Genomic DNA, 16,753 nt, shown 5'->3' on the forward strand with positions numbered 1-16,753 from the left:
GCCTTTGCACATTTCTTGGAGAAGCCCCACATTATCTGTCAGCTCGTTTATGGTATTTACCAGGGAACAGCAATAAGGCTCTCAGCCACTTGTCACTTTTCAGAGAGATGAAGAATTGGGTTCTGAAAGCAAGACACATCCCACAATGTTGAGAGCTTTAGAATTTCAACTCCCTACGATTTTGGATGTTTTCACAAACTGTTTTCTCAAAATGATGCTTTGCTGCTATCACAATAATTGGTGCAGTTTGTGTTGTTGTTGGGAGTTTTCTCTCCTTAAAATTGGAAAGAGTGAGGAAGATAGCAAGTCATAGCATCTCCTTGGATGGGTTTTTAAGTGGAGCTTACAGAAGTAGGCTCTAAGGGACAGGTTATGCCTCTGGTATGGGGTAGCTGAGGCCCAGGGGAGCCAGCTCAAGCTGGGATGATTTGCAGGGAATACTGAGCAGTGTGTGCCTCCAGGAGGGGTGCTCGAGAGCTCTTCAGCCCAGAGAAAAAAAGGGTAATAAGCTCTCAGAAAAGCATCTTCCCAACCCATCCCCAGCACTGGTAAAGAAGCACTATCTATCCTCACTGATGAGTGTTGGAAAGTCATCAGGTTCCCACGTGTGCTTTGGGAGACTTTTACACCCTGAATATTTCCCCAGAACAGCTGTTCTATAGCTGTTCTCTCTCCCAGTGTGTCTTAAAGCTGCTGAAAGGTGCAGAGAGGTTGAGTTACATGGTATAGAAAAACCCCATAATCAGAGGTGCTCTCTCATGTGGTGATGGAGAGGATAAAATACTCAGTTGCACATTCACACTCATTTTTCCTGTGCAAAGAGCTTAACTTGTACATTTTATTTACCTGTGTATATCACCTATGTATTTCTTCCTTTCTATGGCCACAAATCAAAACAGGAGCTTACCTGGCAGACTACATCTTTCTGTGAGCATCCTTTATTCATTATTAATCTCATTCTCTTCCTTGGAGCTGAATCATTATGTCTACATTAAGTAGTAATTTCTATTTCCAGCCACAAGTCAACAGCTTTAGTAATAGGTAACAAATTTGCTTATGCTTAAAACCAGTAGGAATTTCTTTCAAGAAAATGTGTGTCCAATTTCTCCCTGCTTCCAGCCCCAGCACAGTGTCTGTCAGTGCCATCTGCATTTCTAGAAGCAGCCTCAGGTTTAAACTTTTCATTTGATGATGCAAGCTGAAAAAGTATTCTCTTTTTTATTTTCTTTTTCATTATGGATTACCTGATGTACAAACACAGCTAGGTTTTCTACATGGGAGGGCAATTTCCAAACCCTGCAAAGCTTATTAGAAAAGTCAGCAATCTGACAGCTGGGCTGGATGAATTTTCTGACCACTTTTACCAGATTTGGCAGCTAACCCTGGAGAGTGAGAGCTTCAGAGAAGCTGTGCTGCTCAGTGCTCTACTCTTTCAGTCCTCAGGTTTTCTCCAAAAGACGTTTTTCCTCCCTGCTTGCATGTTCACACTGGAAACCTGGTGAAATTATGGAAATATTGGTGTTTTCCTGAGGCTGACAGCTACTTCTTTTTAACTCACAGACAATTATTAAGATAAAGGATAAAAATCTCTGATGATTAATGTCTTTATGATTTGATCAAATGTGGGTAGTGTGAATCAAGGATTTTCTAAATAATACAGGAGGAGAGTGTGGCTAAGCTTGGGCAGAGGAACCAGGCAGGGTCTGGCCCCTTGTGAATCCTTACTGAGGAATTGGTGTATTTCAAATACCTGGAATGGACATCCATGGCTTTAACAAAAAACAAACCTCCTGGGATAACTTTAGTTTTCATCTGTGTCCAGGAGTGCTGAGCACCTGCCCTTCATACTAACATTCTATCACTGTCTGAAAAAAATGACAAAGTGGTTACTGAGGTATTATAAAGCTACAGTTTTTGGTTTATGTTATGTGCAGGCTGACCCACCTTGGTCCTTAAATAACCTACCTACAAGGAAAAGGCTTGCATAATCAGGTTTTTTCTGTCCTACTTCTGGGAGAAGGTGTTGTTAGCAGAAAAAGTGCTCAGCAACTCTGTGACCCTGCTTCAGCAAAGCACAGGCAGCTCCTGAGCCCTGAGCTCCATAGGAGATGTGACAATGCCCTTCCTTGCTTTGATGCACTGGAGACATAGGAAGGTCTCTCAAATCTGCTTTGCCCCCAAAGAAGTCAATTACTTGTTCATTTCAATGAGAAAAAAAACCAAAAAACCACTGTTTATGGGTAAGTAAGTAAATTTATCTCACAGATGTAGAGGTCAGTGCTCACAGAGCTTTGCAATATGAAGCACTGAGCCCCTCTAGCACCACAGTGAGGTGGGTGCTGCCTTGCTGTGGTGTTCTTTATCATTCAGCCTAGACCTTCCCCCATCCAGGCTGTCTTCATCTGCCCACAGGAGCAAAATTAGAGGAATCACGTTTCCTCCAGGTCACCTTGGGTTTCCATAGTGACTATTTGAATGTGATTGTCTTATCAATCAGAACCTTCTTTACTCTCATAAGCAACTATAAAATCTCCTCTGGTTTCTATAGCAACCATCTTTAAATCCATATATTTATTTTCTCTAGGCTTAGCTGAATTGTTGGAAATAGTGCAAATTAACTGCTAGTGCAATATTTCTTATATTTTTTCCCTTAAGCTACCCTTTACTGTGACCCAGAGCAAAAATTACTATGAGGCTACTGTCCTTCTGTTTCAGTTACTTAGAGACCCTCTTTGCTTGACTAACCACCTGAGCAATGCCTCTTAGACACCATGGGTTTCATGAGGAGCATGGTAAACCCCAAAACCTCTGGAGATCAGTCTTTCCCTTCCCAGCTCAGGCCCTTATGCCATTCCATCCCCATGCACCTAGCCCCCAAAAAAATGATGTTGTTTTGATACCCCAGATCTCTTCTTGTAATAATATGCAAGAATAGCACCTTCCCTTCAGTAAGCTCAAAGCAAACTACAGCTGTCACTTAACAGCAACCCTGTGAATTACTTCAATATTATTGTTGGTGCAGCACAATGTAATGGTCCATTTACACTCCAAAACCAATAAATGCCAAGAAGTTTATGGGGTTTTTTCCAACCTAAATGTGGTAACTGGAGACAAGGTCGATACCACATAGCCTATGGTTTCCTTTCACCAGGCAGCAGGTTCACATGAAGTTTTCTCTAGAACTGAGACTGGCACAGTCACAAGCACGCTTTTAGTCATGATCTGGCCATGAACACCCATTGCCTTCAGTCTGTAAGTTCACCTTCCTGATGCCATGGTTTGACTTGGCAGGAAGCTAACACTCTCACATTCTCCCCACTGCCCCTCCAGCAGGATAGGGGGGAGAAAAAGAGTAAAATTAATGGGTTGAGATAAAGACAGTTTAATAGAACAGAAAAGGAAGTGATAATAGTAACAGTAATTGTAATAGCAGTAATAATAATAATAATAATAATAATAATAATAATAATAATATACAAAACAAGTGATGCACAATACACTTGCTCACCACACACAAGAATTCAAGGTTATAATGTGCCTAATTCAAGATAGATGATAGATAATTATTCTGCTCTGTGGCAGTGTTTTCTGGAATCCTGTGGGTAGCAGTAAGTTGCAGACATACCATATTTGCCTCTGTGCAACCTCCAGGTTACAGGGCAGGAGAGCTCTCAGCTCCATCCTGGTGCTGCTTTCTAGCTGTTCTGGGCTTTTCTTTCTCCTCTTTTCTGTAGAACGAAAATGATTTTGGTTTTGGCATGAGATGAGAGACTTGTTAGTTTTTCCCTTAATTTCTAACTTTTCTCTAGAAAGGTTTGGTCCCTACAGTGTCTCCATCTGCTCCCCCTTGCCCAGAGCTGCCGGGTTGCTGGCAGAAGGCAAGTTTGTGCCTGCTCTGCATGTGCAGTGACACCAACAAAGCTGCAGTCAGTCCACCTTACTTAGGAAAACACTTACTAATGAAATTGAAGAAGTTCAAAGAAAGGTGAAAAAAGAGCCAGGAGCTGAGGCTGTGGTCACATATTAGGGAAGGACAAAAGATTTTTGCGCCAGCTGATGGGAAATTCAGTAACTGAAATCCTATGGGTATGAGAGGAGGAATACATCGAGATAATAAAAAGGAGAGGAGTCAACTACTTCTAAAATTAAAAGGAGGAATGTGTAGTGACTCAGGATCACACTGCTGAATTCACAAAAGGTGGTTGGTACTGCAGGGGCTTGGGCCCTGCAGCTGCCTGGCTGTGCTCAGGGAGGTTTCCAGGCTTTTCCAGGCTGTGCCTTTGGTGTCCTGATGCAGAGCTGCAGATGAAGGAGAGGAAGGGGAAATGGAATGCCTCGAGGCTGGCTGTGAGAGCTCCTCCAAGGAGAGCTGTAGGGGACCAGACCATATTTAGAACCCCCAGGGAACCTAAAAGCATTTGTGCTCAGTCAGGGTCATGGCCTGCTTGTGGCAGGAGGAGGGCACTGGGCAGTGCCTGACTCGCAGGGCCGGGGCTGTGCTGTGCCAGCGCAGAGCTGGGGGCAGAGCTGGGGTGGCCTGGCTGCCAGTGCAGGGAGGAGTCACTGGTGTCTGTGCCGACTGTGAGCTCAGGGCCATGGCTCTGTTGCACTGCTTCAGACGTGGCCAGACACCCCAGAGCACAGCGTGGCAGCTCTTTGCTCTCACTACAGCAATTCCTCTGCTCATACAAACCCCAGAGTAAAATCACTCCCATAAAGAAATATTTTGCAGAAGCACAACTTTTCTTTTCAGTGGGAGCTTGCCTGGAGCTCTTCATCCCTAAACTTTCAATCCCACAGCATTTTTTTGCACACAGGTGCCCCCCCAGGTGCACAGGGCTTTCAGCTCTGTGCAGGGTCCTGCAGCACTGCTGCATGCTACCAAGGCAATTGCAAACCCAGTCACAAATCTGCTGGGTCCCAGTCAGAGTGGGGACGCCAGGAGCCCGGGTGACTTCGGGTTTGCAGGGGAGATGGCTGCAGGCAGAGAGGGGGCACAAGGAAGACACAGAGCACTACTCACCAGCAGGAAGAACTGCTTCCTTCAGGCAGACACTTGCAGCACCTCTGCCTTCCTTCAGTGAAGGGTTGCTTCTGCTGGCTAAACCTTCCTGAGGAAAGCGTCACAGCTTCACTCTCTGAAACACAAGTGTTGGGAGACTTGGGACCACTGCATTTGACTTGGCATGGTAAGAAACTCACAGGTTTGTATAAGAACTGTCTAACATGAAGCTGTTCTTATCTAAACTTCAGCCAATGTGCAGGTATGTTCAGAAGCCATAGATCTCCCATCTTTGACCTTCATATGTCTGAAGATAAATAATAAATCTTATTGTCATAGAATGATTATATAAAATACTGTATAGATCCACTGTTGAGGTCTGTAAAAGCTACAACAATCTGGTTTTTTCTATGCAGATTTCCTGAAATTGTCGAATATCTGAATGTGTGGCTTGTATATAATCTGTAAAAAATTAGCACATGCCCATTGCTGGCAGTAGATGAGCATTTGCAGAGCTGAAGTCAAATACTTAAAAACAGGGAGATGCTGAAGTTATCATTGCAGCTGTATCTTATAAATGCTCCAAAGAACAGAGTGTTTCTTGCTCCACTTCCCACCTCCCTCCCCAGGCAGGCTGAGCTTTTCTTCCTTCTCTTTTCTCTTTTCTCTGTGGACTTCCAGAGCTGCTGGCTTTCAGCTTGCACAAGGACAAGCAGGGACAAGCTCTGCGCTCGCTTTTATGCACCTGGCACGCAACCCCTTTGTGTTACTGTGGATACATTTGTTTTTCACTTCCTAAAAGTGAGGAAGAGGGGCAGCTGGGGAGAAGGGGTGAGACAGGGTGTTTTCACATTGTGGTTTTCCCCTGAAGCCTGTGGTTGGGCGGGTGCAAGGCTTGTGAGAGCACAACTCAAAAATGACAGCAGGACTGCCATATCAGGGGCAGATAAGAACCACATTGCTTGCAAGGACTGAAAGCCTCATTGCCCTTATCTCAGTTTTCAGAGCCACTGAAGCCCCGTGTCTTTCTTTCTCCCGTTTGCTTAATTTATTGGGAAACTGCTGCCGAGCAGCTACACATGCTCCGGTCTGCCTTGGGGCATGTACAGCCCGGCCTGCAGTCCCTCCCTCCCTCCCCGCTTCTCTCCCTCCTTCCCTCAGGAGCGTGGGGGGCACAGGCTGTGCTTGTTTAACACCCCACTCTCTAGCTGCACATCCCAGGCATCTTCTCAGCAGCTGCCCCCAGAAACACGACTTCGTATTTATGCTGCTCCCACTCCCGCCGTGCTGTGTGGGTCCAGAGCCTGCTGTGGGTTTTCCCTTGGGTGAATGACTCAGGTGGCAATGAGACCCAGCAGCCGTGCTGGAGACTGCCACAGCAGTTTCCACTGGATTAACCCTGGAGGACTGCCAGTAGGATGGAGGGTCTGGCGTGCTGCTCACTGGGATCTCGCATCCCTGCGAGGTGGCTTCAGCCCCATGCCTTGAGATGACTTCCAGCCTTCCTCTGAAGCAGCTGAGCAGCTGCCACAAAAATAGGAGCAGTTTCTGTAGGAGGGACTGTGGAAAATCACTGGACTCGGATTTAAAACTAGCTAGCACTGTCTCCATCCCTCACTGGGATGCCTCTGGGCACAGTCATAGAGCAGGTCCTGTAAATTACGTGGTGTTTGTCTTCTCCTGTGATACCCACAGTGTCCGGGGAGATGCAGCCTGGGCCTGGGCAGCTGTCCACCCAGCAGTGCCTGCTCACATGTAGCTTCTAGACAAGCAGATCCAAGCTCCTATTCACCCTCTGGCCAGCACTGCAGCACTGGTCAGGGACCAGAGATCTGAGCAAAGGTGACATAAGGACACACACCTTTCCCATGATGTTCAACAGAAAAGAAAGCCATGGCATGAAAGTGGGGACAAGGAGTGAGAATTTCAGCAGAACCTTTGAAATACCTTTCTAAGAGCAAACTTTCTTTATTTTTTTAAAAATTTTATTTAAAGACATCTGAAGTGTGGGATTTTGAAATAAGAAAGCAGTTATTTGAGCCTCCTGATGCTCACATTGAGGCAGGGATCACCTGTTTGACTTGATAGCAGTGGGTGAAGCTACATTTCCTTTTATATTAGTTTCAGCTCTGTAGGCACTGTAGCTGGTGCCTGCAGCAGAGAAGGCTGTGTTTGAATCCTGTGCTAGGCTGGCTGCAGGAGGCAGAGATGGAGGCATGGAGAGAGGGGGTTACAACAGCAGGCACTGCCTGAGCGCTCTGAAGAGGGGCAAGCAGTTAACAAATTTCTGGAAAACTCAAAATCATTTAAAGGACATAAATGAGAGTGGATTGGGCTTTTCTTTTTCTTGCAGAAGGCAAGTGTGATGAGATCTGTGACTGCACCTCTGAAGAGGTAAGTGAGGTAAGTGAAGTTTTCCCTGACATTGTGTAAGTCTTGTCCCAGGGTCAGATGCATCTGGTGGGAGTTTATACTGCAAGTAACTGTGCCTTTCTGTGGGAGGTTCCTCCCCTGAGACATTCCTGAGGGATTAGTCAGATTTCTGTGCCTCAGAAAGAAATGTGTACTATGGCTTCTGGAAAGAAAAGAACAGAAATCTACCCAAGCAGAGCTGTGGTGCAAGCAGAGGGAGCTGCCCAGCCTGGCTGAGCAGGCTGAGGCTGCCCATGGCTGGCTCTGCCCACCCACAGAGTGAGTGCAAGTCAGACACAGCTCTGGAAAATGAATTGTTTGTGCTGTTCAACAGAAAACAGAACTGGGGCTTGAAGATGGGGGTGAGGGTGGGAAGTAAGTTTGCAGACAGCACCAAGCTGGGCGGGAGTGTTGATCAGCTGGAGAGCAGGAAGGCTCTACAGAGGGGTCTGGACAGGCTGGATCAAATGCTGTGAGATTCAGAGAGACCAAGAGCTTGGTCCTGCACCTGGATGACAACAACTCCAGGCAGTTCTACAGGCTGGGGGCAATGGGTGGGAATCTGCCAGGTGGAAAAGGAAATGGGAATGCTGGTCAATGGCAGCTGAACATGAGCCAGCTGTGCCCAGGTGGCCAAGAAGGCCAATGGCATCCTGGACTGGATCAGCAATAGTGGCCAGCAGGAGCAGGGCAGTGGTGGTCCCCCTAGACTTGGCACACTGGGTCCACACCTCAATTCTTGTGCTCAGCTCCGGGCTCCTCAGCACAAGGAGGTGCTGGAGCCATGTCCAAAGAAAGGCAACAGAGCTGAGGAAGGGTCTGGAGCACAAGGCTTGTGGAGACCTGCTGAGGAAGCTTGGGTGTTTAGCCTGGAGAAAAGGAGGCTCAAGGAAGACATTATCACTCTCTACAATTGCTTGAAATAAGGGTGTAGGCAGGTGGGGCTTGGTCTCTTGTCCCAGGTAACAAGTGACAGGACAAGAGGAAATGGTCTCAAATTGCACATGGGAAGTTTGAGATTGGATATCAGGAAAAATATCTTCACTGAAAGGGTGGCCAGGCATTGGAACAGGCTTCCCAGGGAAGTGGTGGAACCACCATCCCTGAAGTATTCACAAAATGGGTAGATGTGGCATTGGGGATGTGGTTTAGCAGTAAGCACAGCGCTGCTGGGCCAACAGCTGAACTCAATGCTCTTAGAGGTCTCTTCCAACCTTAACGTTTCTATGATTCTATACATTTAAGTGGAAGGTTTGTGCTACTTTCCAAAATCCAAACTTTCTTTGTTTCTGTTTTCCTTTAAAGACAGCTGAACTGGTGCTATTTAGTCTTGGATAGCCCAATAGGGCTAAGCAGAGGACCAAGTACATCAATAAAAGGTTCTGTAGTTTCCAAGAGGAACACTAATTCCAGAATGGAAAATTATTACTATTCCATCCCTTTAGAGACCAGTGGATAAATCTGCTCATGTTTGAGTACTTGAATTAACAATGTGTAAGTACCACATCTCTTTCTAATTTCTGAAAAGTTTGTTGGTAAATCAAAGACATCCAGAGCTCTGTCCTGAATGTTTTTCTGGGTGTACTGTGGCTGCTGCGTGGTAATAAATGTGTGCTTTCTAAGTAGAAAGAAAGATACGATCTATTAGCATAAAATAATGTGAAATTGTTTAAATGAAAACCCAAACTTGGTGTTTAGAGCTTGGTAAAAAATGGAATGGACCAAAAATCACTACCACCAGTCGAACTGGCTTTTTGGGCTGGAAACCAAAACTGTGTGCAAGATACACAAAAGCCTCAGGGATCTTTCCCTGGGGTAAGTGGTGTTAAACTGTCCATCTGCCTTCTCTGCCCCACTGAGAAGCCACCCAGTTGCTTGGCTGTGGGCTGACTTTGGAACATGGAAGTAATTTTGTTGAGGGCAGCTTGACTAATCAGCCCAGAGAGCTGGGTGTGTCTGTACATTTTTGCAGGAACACTACCAGAGGTTTTATTGTCCTCTGAATGCAGAACTGGGGACGAGGATTTGGCAGACGAGGTCCATTCATGCTCAGAAGTGTCAGCCCTTTGGCAGAACAATATGGTAAGGATGCACCTTGGGTCAGTATTTTGAGTGTATTATTTAATGAGAGAAGTTATTGCATAGGGTAAGGCAGCATGGCACAACAGATAAAAACTTGGTTTTGATTTAATGTAGGCAAATGAGAATTTTGTGTTCAGATGTTAACTTAATCATAGCATTGCACGACCCTCAGTCATTGCCTTTCATAAGGTCTAGGAGGAAAAGTCAGAGACAGAAATAATAAAAACTTGGGAAGGGCCAGGCTGTTAAAACTGTATGGTTGTGAACTGGGATGGGAAGTGGAAATCAGGTGCCACCAAGCTCAGGGCAGGGTTAGGTTTATGTGTATGGTCTGAGCAAGCTGAAGAGCCAACCAAAGAATGAAACAGGAGGACAAACATTGCTTCTTTTGCGTTCTCTGCTTCCATCCAGCCCCATGGCTACAAAGGAGATATCCTGTGTGATAGCCACTCACTCTCCTTGCCTCCCTTATTACAGAGGTGATTCTGTGCTTTGGAACTTGACTTCCAGCTGCAACTGCCATGAAATCCACACTCTTCTTCCCACTGACTGTGCTGGTGGAAAAGGCAAGTGCTGCTTGGGAAAACAATAAATATCACCCAGCTTCCAAAAATCTCTGCAAAACAAACTTTGAGAAAAGTATTCAAGATAGATTGAAATGGTCGGGTTTGACTTGTATGTTTGCATCTGCCACATATTTATCTTACAAAACTAATTTGAAGTGTATTTCTGAAGGAAAACAAAACTGGCTTTGTTCTGAAAATGCTTATACAGCCTCTCTTAGAGGCTGGCTGGACTCTTCGAAGGTTTTGCCCTGAAGTGAAATCTTAGTAAAATCCATCATTCAGAAGACTGTTTTGCATTTAACTCAGGTTTTCTGGTGTGAAATCTTTCCAGCTTTCTTTGACCAGCCCTATTGAGAGCTGTCAGCGGTGATATCTGATGCCAGCAGTGGCCTTGTGAGGCTGTGAAGGGAGCTCTAAGAAATGCTTATCAATGCATTACCACTTGCTTTAGAAAAAGATTTATTACTTTACCTTCAACACAGTAATGGGGACATCTTGCTGTGTCAACATGATGTGTTTTATTCATTTAACATCCTTTGCTAAAGAAAAGTAATTCTGCATGCTGCAAGTTGAGTAATTCTTATGTCTTTTCACACTTAAGCTTGCAGAGGACATCTAGGGTTTTTTTCTTCCTATTGCTTTCCAAGCTGCAGTCACAAGTGGTACCCAAGCAATATTTCTATGGGCTTCCATGGCTGGGTTGGGGTCTGGAACAGTGAATTTCATTTCCAGTGGGCCTCAAGGCAGGAGTTTACACTAGGATGTTGCCCATGTCCCAGCACGTGTTACAGCTGTGTGCTATATGTTATGCTTGTTTTTAAAAAAGACTATGCTTGTGTTTCTTGAAAACTCTGAATTGTTTCTCAGTTTGCAGTGATAATTGTTCTCCCCTGTCCCTCTGCTTTTACATCATGAACATGTAGATGCAGATTATTGATTTTCCAGATTAGATTTCAAAATAAATCTCTTCATTTCATGACAGTGAAATGAAGCCCCACCTCTCCTGTGGGGCAAAATCTGCAGGATCTCTGGCCCTGCCATGACACAGTGGTCCAAGAGAGCTCTGATTTTTCCCTGATAACAAGACTTGCTCTAATGTCTTTTATCTATTTTAAGGTTGAGGGTTTTTTCATCAAATACATATATTTTATCAATCTCTTCCTTTTTTTAAAATAATAAAGTTTTGAATGAAAAAAATAATTCCTTAGAAGACACCCAGAGAATATTGAGGTGGATGATAGGACTGATAAAGGCAGTGTGCTAGGGAGATTTAGTAAATAAACACCTTGTAAGCATGCTGGTCCGTGAAGGATGATTTGGGATCTCTGCTTCTGACTCTAATTTCAGCCCCTGTGTGTTCCCCTTCCAACAGATTCACGTTCTGCCATTACTGAGAAATGGTTTTGCCATCACCATTTGTTTTCCTGCAGGTTTCTTCTATTCTGGAGTCTGCTTGGCTCCACAGCTCTCAGTGTGTGTACACCACATAGAGCCAAGCTAGGCACTGTGTGCACAACTCCAGACAAACCACATATGAAAAGGAGGAGGAAAAGCATTTTCTCTCTGAAAAATTGCTGCTGACATGCATCCAGCCACTGTGGGTTTTGATACAGGCTTCCACATGTATGTCCATTAAACAGCCTGTGCTGTGCTATCACAGACTGTGAATTGCTGATTGATCTCACAGCCAGCCTGGATGTCCATCTCAGACCGAGCTCAGCTTCTCCATGTGACTGATGGCAATGGATGTGTGCATGCTGACAGCACCAAGTGTCACATCCTTGGGAATTCAGAGCAGGAGCCACCAGAATGAATGTGGAGCAACTTGCTCTGACCTAGATAAACTGTCTGAGGGCTTGTATGTGTGTGTGCACATTTGAGCAAACACGATAAGAGAAAATAAGGATTTAAATGAGCAATGCCCTGCCCTGTATAACAATAAACCAAGCAAATCAAATTCCCTTCTTCTCCCCACACATTAATCTCTTTTCTCCTCTTGTTCATTCTCACAAATCTGTCCTTGGTATTGCAGGGGCTTGTTTACAGCATAGCAAAGTTTGCCCCTGTGTAGCATTTCAAGCAAAGCAATTTAATGGCCCATTGGCTAAACGCTGACTAACCTACTTTGAATGCAGTGGGAGGTAAGGACTGAGCATAAGCTCAGCAAGGATTTTGGCATAGCATCCCGTGACACTCACATCCTTGCAGTTTAGTGGGAGCTATTTACCCACGTGGGGTTTTTTCATGCTCTGCATGAAAACTGTTCCAACATTTTGTTGCATTGAAACAGCATCGCTGAGCCCCCTACTCAGTTTTCACTTGTCAGGCTTTGTGCTTGGCCCTGCACAAAGCGTGGCCTCTTTGAGATGCCATTCAGCAACACATTCTTCTCTACTGACCTCTATTTGTGCAGGACTGGGAATTGTATGGGATCTTACCCATGCATTCCCTGCTTTGCTGTGGATAGGAATCACAGGCCAGCACACACGAACACTTATTGTGTAGCCATGGTCTTCCATAGCTCAGTTTGGGCTGGAAATATCCAAAAGCACACAGGCCTGCAGCCAGCTGCTTTTCAATGGCAGTGTGATTGAGTTACTCAACTGGCAGCACAGGAACCTCAGCTCTGACCTAAGAGCAGGCAGCACCAGGCTCTGATGCTGTCACAGGGCTCCCGGTAGGCACCCATGGATCTCTGTGCTGTTCTGCTTTGACAGATCAGAGTTGATGTGCAGAGACAGAGTCCTGCTGTCCCTGCCTTGGGATGGCACAGCTCATCTCTGGAGTCTGCCTGGAGAACACAGGGTAAGCAATGCTCAGGGCTAAGCAAGTGGCACATGGCAAGTGTACAGGGAAGGAAAACCTGCAGGAAGCCAGTGTGGCCTTTCCTAATCACCCTCCTGCTGGAGCCATGGGTGGGTGAGCCCGGAGGGCTTGGATTCATGGACTGCACTCAATGTTTAGACCTTTACTCTTCTCATGTCTCTTCTGCTTTAGTCTCCATCTCTATTTTAAATCACAAGGGCCTACAGGTGATAGGATGAGATTTCTTCATTCCCAAGGGGGTACCTTTGGGATTTTTCTATTTTTTTCTATACAACTTTCATTCTGAGGAGGAAATACATAGGCAAAAAGTTTTACTTCCTTTAGCCAGGATAATTTTAGATTTTGGATTGTCTTATAAACTGGCCTATAATGTTAAGAGGTTTCATTATGCCTGCTATGCCTTTTTAATGATAACAAAACATGGAAATTTTATGCTAAAGTTCTGGTTTGCTCTATTCAGTTTTGTCTCCTTCACCACTTTTGAAAGTCAACTGAAAGCTCTCCGAATTAAAACTCATTGAAATCAATACCAGTTTGGGGGAATTGATCAAGGTCCATGGAATAAACAAACATATCTCTCTTTTTGGAGTATTTTTCAAGGAGCTGTGCTGGGGTTTAATCACAGGAAGGCATGAAGCATAAATATATGCATGGAACACAAATATTATCTGTACCAGAGCAGTAGACACACTGATAATCAGATGCTCAGCTGTAACAACAAAGTTAAAAACTCCACTCAAATTTAGCAACTGAGTTCAGTTCAGTGACTTCACCTGCAGAGTTTACCACTACTCCTAATTTACATGAATAAAGAGCCAACCTGAAAAATGAGAACTTTATTATAAATTATACAAGTATATTTGGTATTCCAGAGAAATTATCTTATTTGGGCTCCATCATTTGCAACACACACCCCCTCAGGAAAGTCAAACCTATTACAAAATGGGAGCAGTAAATAATAAAATGAGTATTTCACTGAGGGGCAAGGTACCTGACCAAGAATTAATATGTATCTTTTAGACTTCAGTGGTAACCAGTCTATGTAATGGTAGTCTGCCAAAACACACTACATCAAACCTGAGTGAAAGAAGTTATACAATAGATAAAATTAAGGACTTTACCCTTTTTTATTACTTATTTTATCCATATCTTTTTTGTGGTTATAAGCTTTTCTTGGCTTAAAATACTTTAAAATTTCATGTAAAAACATGACTGTGCATAATCTCACAGTTCTTCATTCCACTAAAGCTTTCAGGAAAAAAAATGGCAAAAGAAAATTCAACAGTTATGACAAGTCCCATGTATTTTACATAAATTTTAGTCATCTAAGACTCCAAATTGGACAAAGAGTGAATTTTAGGCAACCTGATGTGTGCTGTGAGTTTATAAATTTTACTCTAAAGACTGAGTTAACTCACAAGTCTGCTATGTTGGGAAGATAAAGGTAGTTAAGGAATACTTACATATGTAATAAGGTTATATATGTAAATAATATATGTATATTTGTAAATAATACATGTAAATAATAATCCAAAAAGCCAATCCGATTAGGTCCATTCTGAGTGTTTTCCCCTATTATGACCTTAAACATTTTTAGTGGGGCATTTGAGTTTTTTGTATACAGCACACATTTTCTGAAGAACAAATAAACGTTTTTATTTATAAGACACTTTTCTATGATATGTCAAAGGGCTCTCAAGCATTTCAAAACACAGCTAAAAAAGGCCATGCCTCAAAAATAAAACCACACTGAATACTGATGTAAATTCTCCCCTATTAGCAATCTCACTATAGCAATAGAGCTGTAAAGACTTGGGTAAAACTGGGAACTCTGAGAAACACATTATATGTGAATGCAACAATACACAGCACCAAAAATCCTTTTTGAAAAGAATTGCAAAAGATTGCTTTAGAAGAATCAAGTTATCTTTCTCTCTCCTTCCAAAAGGATAGTCCAGCCTTTGTGCAGTATTCAGTCAGTAAAATATTAAGGCCATTACACCCTTGTACCAGTGAGATTCAGCTAGCCAGTAATCTCTGTCTTGTGGGGCAGTTTTTGTGCTATGCTGCAGCATGAAGGGAACTGCCATCCTGAACCTCCTCACCTCCCTGTCACTGATTCTGAGACCAAAGTGAAACTGGCACAGAGGATTGCCACATGTCTGGTAAAAGGTAAATTGGAAAGCAAAGTCATTAAACTGGGGCAAAGGGAGGGAAGGTAAAGTTCTATCACTGATCTATTGTTGTTTTCCTTCCTCCCCCTGTTAGGGTAAAGCACTGTAAAAATTTAAATAAGCCACTTAATCATAAGGGATTAATCACTTGTCACACCATTAGCTGGTATGAAATAGTTAACATTGCAGAAATCTAGAAAAAAAAAAATCCAACCCAGATTCATCTGTTCCCAGTGCAGACTTTTTATAAAGGCTCATGAGAGGAAAATTAGAGGGAAAATTCAGTACCTTCTATACAGGTAACTCAATACATTGCAATCCATCAGGACCAGAAAAGCTGCTTTTTGTAGATTCAGGACTAGTTCTTCTGACAGAATTCTACTTCAAATGCCTCTACAAAATTTTCTACTGATTAAGCTAAGCTTTCTCCTAAGGCATCTTACTGATTTTGCAATATAAGTCCATTTCCATTTCAGCAATAATATAGGCAAGCAGTAGTCTGTTAGTAAAAGTTAACTCTTGATGAAACCTCTCTACTGGTACCAATACAGAAATCTTTCTTCATACCTCAGACATGGTTTTGAAGTTTGGTCTGATTTTCAATCCCTTAGCACTAGGAAATGGAAAAATCAATATATCTCTATTGTTGCTAACTGTACACCATTGTCTAATGGATCAGCAGAAGTGAAAAACAGGCAGCTCAAAGCAGCAACAGTGATCTGCATTTTGATAACCCAGTTATTAAATGGGTTATATGCTGTCAATATAGCCAGTGCAGAAAACTGGGCACTACTGCAGGAAACTGCACACACTGCATTAGAGCTCCTGACCCTGGCTGTGGGAAGACTCATGGAAGGCTGATGCTAAAAAAACCAACTAGAAGAAAAACACTTGCCTTGGATAGGCTTGGCTGGCCCTTGAAAGCACCAGTCCTCTCATCTGTACTCCCTCTCTAGTAGCTCCAGTGGCCCCAGTTTATCTTTTCTCCATTAGGCTGTGTTGTTCTAGATGAAACACTGCTGTACCCTTACTAAAAAAACCAAGTTTTTTGGGTTTAAGTTAAATAGTTAATTTTATGCTGCATTGCAGAGTGCAGTTTGTACAGCTGTACCTGAGTTAGCTTTAAACCAGGCAGTGGCACCTAGTCACAAAGCCCAGCACAAACTGGGGTAATCCTGAGTGCTAACCACAAACCAAAACATTTTTGCATTTAGTGACATTGATCTTTAAACATCTGGTGCCACATGCTTACATATGGAATCTGTGCTTCCATGCATCAGCAGAGTTAACACCCTTCAGAATATGCTTCCGAGAAAAATTCTTCCCTCAGCATTTCAGGTGCCTAACAATCCCTAGCGTAATTTGATGTTTAACACAGAGCATCCTCCCCTGCACCAAGTATGCAAAAAAAACTAGAGAGGTTTACTTGAGAGGAATTCTTAGTTTTTAAAACCTTTACTAAGGTCTAACCAGAGCAACTTGAATGGGCTGAAAATATCATTATTTCAGTTTAGTCTATAACAAAAAGCAGAGCATGGCCTAAGTATTCAACCAGGCTTTAACATCTTGCTCTGAACTGCAGATTACAATTTCTAAGTTACATGGTTCCATTAGGCTGGAAATAAATCCCACAGATGTCTACACAGGAGGTATTTGCTTCTTGCAGCACTGGTGATGAGGAGGATTTCTCC

At 43.6% G+C, this 16,753-nt stretch overlaps 2 long non-coding RNA genes across 2 annotated transcripts in view; one reads left to right on the forward strand and one right to left on the reverse strand.

Moving 5' to 3' along the window:
* LOC132323526 (uncharacterized) overlaps positions 1–5,754 on the reverse strand; it is a 25,919-nt gene extending 20,165 nt beyond the window's left edge. The window contains exons 1-3 of the long non-coding RNA XR_009485365.1: positions 5,620–5,754; positions 5,024–5,138; positions 3,626–3,728 (exon numbers count right to left, since the gene is read on the reverse strand). This is a non-coding gene — a long non-coding RNA (uncharacterized LOC132323526). The remainder of the gene's footprint in view (positions 1–3,625; positions 3,729–5,023; positions 5,139–5,619) is intronic.
* Positions 5,044–10,109, forward strand: LOC132323527 (uncharacterized). Its single transcript, XR_009485366.1, has 3 exons — positions 5,044–5,189; positions 7,356–9,496; positions 9,974–10,109. It is a non-coding gene; the product is annotated as an uncharacterized LOC132323527 (long non-coding RNA).
* Positions 10,110–16,753: the final 6,644 nt, after the last annotated feature.

The sequence above is a fragment of the Haemorhous mexicanus genome, chromosome 2, assembly GCF_027477595.1.
Source record: "Haemorhous mexicanus isolate bHaeMex1 chromosome 2, bHaeMex1.pri, whole genome shotgun sequence".
NCBI classification, from domain to species: Eukaryota; Metazoa; Chordata; class Aves; order Passeriformes; family Fringillidae; genus Haemorhous; species Haemorhous mexicanus.